We start from the raw sequence: 9,571 nt of genomic DNA, 5'->3' as shown, positions 1-9,571 counted from the left end.
TTTTTTGAATGAAAAAGATGAGAATAAATTAGATTCTCATAATTTGTTCTAGTTTATCACCAAACAGAATAGAAGAACACAAAATTTTGTGTCTCTGTCTATTAGTGTCTTGTCCTATCCTATTCTCAATGTCTTGTCTTGTCCTGTTCTCAGAAACAAACGCAGCCTACAAGTCTGGTGGCTTGAAAAACAATGTCTAAGAATTTGACCTGTAAGTAGAGTTATAACACGTGGCAAAGAGTATTGGGATTCAAAACATGTAATTAAATGCAGAAGAAGATGGTGTTGCGGTAACTTCTGAATTGTAACCATGTGGGCAAGAAGGGAAACTCAACACCAAAAATTGAATGTTATCATGTGGGCCTTGGAGGACATGTACAAAAACCATAAAAAACTTAAGTAGACGGCCAATAAAATTAAAAATAATGTTAAATATTTAAATTTTTTTATAAAGGTAAAGTAAATTAAACAAAAATTTAACTGTAAATAATAATAATAGTAAAAAATTATAGCATAATAAAAAAAGAATACTAAAAATATACTATATAAAAAGATCATCAAGAATTTTTAGATTTGTTTCAATTACTATAAAGTAAATATTTAATTTTTTATTATTTTTAGTACTCTCTTTTATAATTGTAATTCTCATATACTATATTTTAGTGTAATTTTTTATAATATAGATTATGCTTCCATTAAAAAAATCAATTAAATAAAAAAGTAATCATAGATAATAATAAAATCATAAACGTTGGATTCCAAATTAATATTAAGAATAAGATTATTGAGAGTACTAAGATAGTACGATGTAAAAAAATATTAAAGTAACATTCTTATGTTTATACTTAAAAAATGTAACATATTTAATTAAATATATATATATATCTGAAATTTATATTTTTTATTTTTATTTAAAAATATATTTTATCTATTTTTATATGTTATTTTTATTTTAGTAAGTAAATATTAATTTTATTATAAAATTAACTAATAAGATTGTTACCTTGGGTAACCGGAGATTAATGGGTTGGACTCGTTAGGTTGGCCCAATCGTCTGAGGAGGGAAGCCTTCGAGTGGGTTCGCACCTTCGGGGCCTCCGTCCGACTTGTGAGCGTGACTGGATGGGGGGTGGTACCTGCAAAGACACTCCGATGCCTAAGTCAGTAAGGGTATGAGCAGGTCTAGAGAGTATTGGAACTTCGAGATACCTGAGGGGTGTCAGCGTATTTATAGTGGTGAACCAATAACCACCGTTGGAGTAGTTCCACCTTTTAAGGTGGATAACCGTCCCTTTATCTTGGGGAGGTTGCGATATGGCTCCTGGAAGTGGGTTGAGAGATTTTAGGGGCAGTTATTATCTGCCAGCTAATCTTCGCTTTTGACTTCCTTAGAGCAAGTCGTGGAGAGCACCGACTTCTTAGGGGAAGGTCGGTGTACTGTGAGGCTCAACCCTGTGGGTTGGGCCTGTCATTTGGACCTAGGCCTTAGCGTGGGGGCAGGGTATGAACAGTGCCCCTACTCAAGCCCAATTTCTTTTAAGAGTTGGGGTCGAGTACTATAACTCGGGACCATAGCCGACCTGATAAGGAACCGACGTGATTTTTCGGAACCGACGTATTTTTTGTTTAAAAGCTTTCAATAGTTGCGTCTAATCAAACGTCGCGTCTCTTAGAGGTTTGAGCATTCATACGCGAGGGCGGTTACATTGGTAACGGTGCAACTCTTAAATGGCTTGCATCGTTTTACCTTTATACCCCTAACGTGTTTATAAATACTTTTCCCTCTCTTCACTTGTTTCGTTTCTGAAAGCTTTTTCACTTGCACCCTTTGTTGATCGAAAGAAGAAAGTTCCTTCCTTTTCGAGTGCTGTTGCTTCCATCTTTCTGCGAGGAAAAAGGTCAGTTTCTTTTCTTACTCTTTCTTTATAGAGTTGCATGTTTTGTTCTGTAGAGTGTGGATGGTAGTCTTGATGTTTCTTTGTTTAGTTTTGAGAGACTCGCCTCGAACCCTTAGAGACCCTATTTTTGATCCCTTTCTTTTTCATTTGTAGGTTTTGCTATCTTTTTCTAGAAAAATAAAATGTCTTCTGTTAAAACTCTTGCTCAATGGGTGGATGTCACGGTTCTAGGGGAAGAACCTCTTGTTGACACTGACTTCATCACCAACCTCCGCACTCATCATAAGCTTTGTACTTCTGATGAGGATAAGCCGAAATATGAACTGATTGCCCCGGGTCCGGAAGACCGAGTTTGTTTTGGGAGGGCTTCTGAGGCAGCCCCTCATTTTTTCTATATGTATGAGAGTATGATTACCCGTCTAGGCATTTTTCTCCCTTTTTCCGACTTTGAGATAGATGTTTTAGGTCACTGTCATGTTGCTCCTACCCAACTCCACTCCAACTCTTGGGGTTTTTTAAAAATTTACCAATTTATCAGCCATGTTTTAGACTTTCCGACTTCTTTGAAAAATTTCTTTTATTTCTTTCATATGACTAAGCCCTTCAGTGGACAAAATAAAAAATAGCAGTGGGTGTCTTTCCGGGCCATACAAGGTCGGAAAGTTTTTACCCTTTTTGATGAATCATTCCATGACTTCAAAAACTTCTTTTTCAAAGTTCAATCTGTAGAGGGTCACCACCCCTTTTTCCTGGATCAAAATTCTTCTCCTTGCTTTTTCCTGTATTGGTTAGAGGCCTCTCCTTGTGAAAAATACGGTCTGGATGATTTGGATGAGGTGGAGGCGGCCGTTGTGGGGTTTCTCCGAGAAGTATGGGGGAGAGTCCCCTACCTGGATACAAAAAAGTTTCTCCAGGGGTCTCCGACCTTTATCCAGGCTCAACTAGGTAGCTTTTGTTTATTTTATCATATTTGCCGACTTGATGCTTGTACGACTTATTTTTCCCGACTTGTTTTGCTGATTTTAGCTTGCTTTTATAGAAATGGCGAAAAAGAATTTCAGGGAGTCTTACCAGAGGGTTCAGGAGGCCAAAGCGAGATCCCGCGCCAGAGTCGGCGGTGCCAGGGCAGTTGGTCCCTCTCTTCCTTCCCCTCCCCCTTCTTCTCACAACATGGGACCCCCACTCATCCTATTATCATTTCTTCCTCAGCCTCTTCTCTGCCGTCCCCTCCTTCCCGATCTTCTCCTGAGCCAAAAAAGAAGAAGCGCAAGACTTTAGAGTCTGGCTCTTCCTTTGAAGGTGAGGCCAAGGTGGATGCGCCTCAGTTTGTTTGGAAGCATATCTATCCTCATACTCGTATAAGTATGGATGATGCTTCTGTTCGAAACCACCTTACTATTCTGGCTCAGGAGAGTATCAGGGCGGCGGGGGTGTGCATCAAATTTCTTGATATTATTGAGAAGACTCCCCTCAGCTCTTTGGGTTCATCCCTGAGGGTTGAAGAGCCAGAGGGGAGGATTCTTTTGTATCAGGAGGCTGAGAAGAGCCTGAAGGAGGAGGTCGCCAAGCTGAGGGAGGAGAGGGATAATCTCCAGAAGGAGGAGGAGAAGTTGATGGGCCGGTGCTCTATGGCGGAGGGTCTACGGGAGAAGGCAGAGCAGAGCTATTCGAGCTTGTTCCAGGACCTTGTGGAGGTTAAAAAAGATCTGGTAAGAACTCGGGACGCTTATGCGGATCTGGAGGACTCCATTGTTGAGGGATCCGAGGAGGCGTGGAGGGCCTTTAAGGAGCAGGTCGGGGTTATTGCTCCCGACCTGTATCTCATCCCTTTGGATCCTGATAAGGTCATAATCGACGGGGCCATTGTATCTCCTCCCTGACCTGTGTCTGAGTCCGAGTTGAAGACTCGGGGCCAGAGAATAATAAAGTCCCCTCCCCGGCCAGATGATGCTCCGAATTCTTCGAAGGCTCGTGAGACTTTCCCTCCATCTTCTATGGATGTTTCTCTCCCTGACTCCGGTGGTGCTTCGACTACTCTCCCTAGTTCTGGTGGTGACGTCCTTCCAAACTGAAAAAATTATCCTTGGCTATATGGGGGCCCGGCCTATGGGTCCCCCCCTTTTTTTAAACTATTTATTTTTATGTTGTGGTGGTATTCTGCTGACATTTTCTTGGCCTTTTATGGCCGTAAACAAAATACTTAAAAATACCATTTTTTGGACAAGGGTTTAAGTTATTTTTGTTGGTTGTGTGCATGCCTTTTCTGTTTAGGTTTCGAAAAAACCCTTTTGATCTTTGTTTTGAAAACCTTTTTTTTTTGGCTGGCTGTCCCTTCTTCTAAGTTTTTCTTAAATTTCTCTTGAAGGCTTGGGACAGTCTTTACCTTAATGCCTTCTATAGGTTTTGTGGTCCCTTTTCGGTATTTCTTGTACTCAATTTTTTGATTTATTGAGTTTTTATAACTTAGGTTATTTTTGCGATGCATTTTTTTGTTTCTCGGTTTTTTCCGACTTGTTAATAAGATAATTTCCGAGTTTATTCACGATCGACTTTTATAACCTCTTTACACCGACTTGTACCTCGTCGTTTTATCCGGACAACCATCTAGGTCGATTCATGGGATTTTCACGCTTTGTCGAGCTTAAGTCAGCGCGTTTCATAGAAAGAAAGAAAGTGAGAAGAAATTTATAAGAGATATTGTAAAAGATCTTTATTTATTTGCGAAGGTACTTTACTGCTACTAAGAGTGTTTGGTTATCTATGACCCCTTAGTCTCTATTATGATGCCTCGTTAAAAACCCCCTTCGGAAAAACCCTTTCTCTTAGGAAAAGACTACGAAGTTGGGAAAATAGTACATCAGGGAGTAGAGTTCGCTTTTAACTGTAGTACCTTTTCACATTACAGGCATGCCACGACCTAGGTAGCTCGGTGCCGTTTAAGTTGATCACCTTATGATAACCTTTTCCTAAGACATTACTAATCTTGTATGGTCCCTTCCAATTAGCAGCGAGCTTTTCCTCTCCAGATTTATTGACTCCAATGTCGTTTCTGATTAAGATCAAGTCATCTGGGGTGAAGCTCCTTCGAATGAGTTTTTTGTTGTATCTGTTCGTCATCCTTTGTTTCAATGCTGCTTCTCTGATATGGGCTCGTTCTCAGACTTCAGGGAGTAGCTCAAGTTCTTCTTTGTGTCCCTTTATGTTTCCAACCTCGTCATAGAAGTTCACCCTTGGGCTTTGTTCGTTGATTTCAACCGATATCATGGCTTTTATGCCATAAGCAAGTCGGAAGGGTGTTTCTCCTGTAGCAGACTGAGGTGTGGTTCGATAGGCCCAAAGTACTTGTGGGAGTTCTTCAGCCCAGGCACCCTTTGCGTCCTGTTACCTTTTCTTCAACCCTGCCAGTATGACCTTGTTTGCTGCCTCGGCTTGTCCATTTGCTTGTGGATGTTCTACCGATGTAAATTGATGCTTGATTTTCATGCTGGCCACCAGGTTTTTGAAGGTTGAGTCGGTGAACTGAGTGCCATTATCGGTAGTGATGGAATGAGGTACCCATACCTGGTGATAATGTTCTTGTAGAGAAACTTTCGACTTCTCTGAGCGGTGATGGTGGCCAATGGTTCTGCTTCTATCCACTTTGTGAAATAATCCACTCCCACTATTAGATACTTTACTTGCCCCGGCGTTTGGGGGAATGGTCCTAGCAAGTCCAATCCCCATTTTGTGAAAGGCCATGGGGAAGTTATACTAATGAGCTCCTCGGGAGGGGCTACATGGAAGTTCGCATGCATTTGGCATGGTTGGCACTTTTTCACAAATTCTGTAGAATCTTTTTGTAAGGTCGGCCAGTAGAACCCAGCTCGGATTACCTTTCTGGCTAACGACCTTGCTTCAAGATGGTTCTCAAAGATTCCATTATGTACCTCCTCTAGCACCTCAGTTGTCTTTGAGGTCAGGACGCACTTTAGTAGTGGTGTTGATATCCCTCTTTTATAGATGATATTTTTTACCAACGTGTAGTTTTGTGCTTCTCTTCGGATTTTTTGGCCTCTTTTTTCTCTGTGGGGAGGATGTCGAAATTCAGGTATTCGACTAAGGGCTTCATCCACCCGAGATCTAACCTGGCGACTTCAAAGACATCTTGAACAGCCTTCATTTTGGCCACAGAGGGTTCAGGGAGAGTTTCTTGGATCAGGCTTCTGTTGTTCCCTCCTGATTTGGTACTTGCTAGCTTGGAGAGGGCGTCTGCCTTACTGTTGAGGTCCCGAGTTATATGCTTTACCTCGGTCTCCTCAAAGTGCTTAAGGTGCTCCAAGGTTTTGTCCAAGTATCTTTTCATGTTAGGATCCTTGGCCTGATACTCTCTGTTTATTTGGGAGGTCACCACCTGAGAGTCGTTAAATATTATTACTTTGGTTGCGCCAACTTCTTCTACCAGCTTTAATCCTGCAATCAAGGCTTCATATTCTGCCTGATTGTTGGAAGTTGGAAACTCGAACTTGAGGGATACTTCTATTTGCGTTTCCCATTCGCTGACCAGTATTATGCCTGCACTGCTTCCAACCTTGTTGGAGGACCCATCTACATACAACTCCTATGCAGTGGATTTCTCCTCTTGATCTCCGGCGTATTCTGCTAGGAAGTCGGTGAGGCATTGAGCTTCTATTGCCGTTTGGGCTTCGTATTTCAGGTCAAACTCAGAGAGCTCTATTGCCCATTGAACTATTTTGCCTGCAATATTCGTCTTCTGGAGGATCTGCTTCATGGGCTGGTTCGTTCGGACTTTTATCGTGTGCGCTTGGAAATACGGTCGTAATTGGCGTGAGGCTACTACTAAGGAGTATGCAAACTTTTCAATTTTTTGATACTTCAGTTCTGGGCCTTGTAGAACTTTACTGGTGAAGTACATAGGATGCCGCCCGACCTCATCTTCCCGTATTAGAGCTGATGCTATAGCTCTGTCTGCTACTGACAGGTATAGGACGAGCTCTTTCCCGACTCTGGGTCGGGTCAGGATTGGAGGCTAGCTCAAGAACCTTTTGAACTCCTGGAATGCTTCTTCGTATTCCGGAGTCCATTCGAACTGGCATCCTTTTCTTAGTAGAGAGAATAGTGGAAGGGATCTTAGGGCCGATCCCGCCAGGAATCTGGAAAGGGCGGCGAGCCGTCAATTCAATTGTTGGACCTCTTTTAGACAAGTCGGACTTTTCATTTCCAGGATAGCTTTGCACTTGTCAGGGTTAGCTTCGATCTCCCTTTGTGTTAGCATGAACCCTAGGAACTTTCCTGCCTCTACCGCGAAGGTACATTTTATGGGATTTAGTCTCATCACATGCAACCTTATGGTGTTGAAAACTTGCGAGAGATCTGTCAAGAGGTCGGTTTCCTCCTTGGTTTTCACTAGCATGTCGTCTACGTAGACCTCCATTAAGTTCCCGAGGTGGGGAGCGAAAACTTTATTCATCAACCTTTGATATGTGGCCCTAGTATTTTTCAGTCCAAAAGGCATTACCACATAGTAGTAGTTTACTCTAGGTGTGATGAATGAAGTTTTTTTCTCATCCGGCTTGTACATCGGGATTTGGTTGTATCCGGAGTAAGCATCCATAAATGACAAGTACTGATACCCTGAGCTTGCATCTACTAGGGTGTCAATGCTAGTAAGTGGGTATGGGTCTTTGGGACATGCTTTGTTCAGGTCGGTGTAGTCGACGCACATCATCCACTTGCCGTTTTGCTTTCTGACTAGCACTACATTTGCTAGCCATGTTGGATACTTGACCTCTCGGATGAAGTCGGCCTCCAGGAGGGCTTGCACTTGCTCCTCCACCACTTGAGCTCGTTCTGTTCCGAGCTTGCACCTGCGCTGCTGTACGGGTCACGATCCGGGGTGTATTGAGAGCTTGTGGGACATGAGCCGAGGGTCTATCCCTGGCATGTCAGATGCTTTTCAGGTGAAGAGGTCAGAATTATCTTGCAGGAGCTTTATCAGCCTCTATTTCAAGTCTCCGTCTAGGCTGGCCCCTATGTTGGTATTTTTCCCTTCCTCTTTCCCGATTTGAACTTCTTCAGTTATTCCTCCCGGCTGTGGCCACAGCTCTTTTTTAGCTTTTATTCCCCCGAGCTCTATAGTGTGAACTTCCTTGCTCTTTCCTTGGAGGTTCAAGCTTTCATTGTAGCATTTCCTTGCCAACTTCTGGTCTCCCCGTACCGTTGCTATTCCCTTAGGTGTTGGGAATTTCATGCAAAATTGGGGGGTTGACACCACCGCTCCAAGCCGATTTAGTGTAGTCCTGCCAATCAAGGCGTTATACGCTATTCCGACATCGATGACGATAAAGTCGATGCTTAGAGTTTTGGAATTTTCCATTTTTCCAAAGGTCGTGTGGAGGGGGATGTATCCCAGTGGCCTAATTGGCATATCTCCTAGCCCATACAGGGTGTCCGGGTAAGCTTTTAGCTCCCTTTCATCAAACCCTAACTTGTCGAATGCGGGCTTAAAGAGTATATCAGCCGAACTCCCTTGGTCCACCAAGGTCTTGTGGAGGTTGGCATTTGCCAAGATCATGGTTATCACCACTGGGTCGTCATACCCGGGCATGATTGATGATTGGATTTTTGACGGTTTAGAATTTTCCAAATGAAATCTCGTCGAAGTATAGTCTCTAAACCAACAATAATCCTCTCATACAAAAATTTGTTTGTCACAAGTACAAACCCCTAAAATTTATAAACCGAAGTATTTAAACCTCGGGTCGTCTCTCAAAGGACTTGCAGGGTAGTGTTCTTGTTATTGGTTATGGATTTATTTATTTTGGGGTTTTAGATGAGAAAAATGAATAGCAAATGGTAATGAAATTGTATTAACAAAATGGTCTTGGCAAGGTTTGGTTGTCAAGGGTCTTCATCATTATCACTAGCCACAAGCATGGTAGTTGCAAGGATTAATCTCACTAAGTCATCCTTTAATCAAGTAGCAAAGGAAAGTCAAGTGAGTAATATCAATCCAAGTCCATAAATCCTAGCTTTCCACTAATTGGATTAATGAAGGCTAGAGTTAATGGCTATCAACTAGCAATCAATTGGACACTAGTGACTCAAGAAATCCTAAGTTACCTTCTCAAGCCAAGAACATAAAATCCTACTCTAACATCCTCTCAAGCATTTCATCAAACACTTGGAGGGTAATGAAAGAAAGCATTTTTATTTGTAAGAATAAAAGGAATCAACAACCAACAATTACAAAGAATTAACAAAACAACAATCAACAACATCACAATCACATGAATTAACTCAAATTGCATTATTAAAAGAAAACAAAAGAACAAAAATATCTCAATTACAAAACCTAGAAACAAAATAAGAGAAATTACAACAAGAGGATAGGGATAGAAAGAAGAACCAAAGCGTAGCAATCACCACTTGAAGGTAGAAGTAAAAGGAGACTTGAATTAAACCTAGAACTATGAGATCCTAATCTAACCCTAATTCCTAATCCTAATTCTAGAGAGAAAAGAGAGCTTCTCTCTCTAGAAACTAACTCTAACTTCTTCTAAAACTAAACTATGACTAATGATTAAAGTATCTCCAGTATATTGATTCCCCTTCAATCATTGGCTTAAATAGCATCAGAAATGAGTTAGATTGGGCCCACAAGGCTTCTAAAATCG

Source organism: Arachis duranensis, chromosome 8, assembly GCF_000817695.3.
Source record: "Arachis duranensis cultivar V14167 chromosome 8, aradu.V14167.gnm2.J7QH, whole genome shotgun sequence".
NCBI lineage: Eukaryota > Viridiplantae > Streptophyta > Magnoliopsida > Fabales > Fabaceae > Arachis > Arachis duranensis.
Note: the sequence above shows the minus strand (reverse complement) of the source record.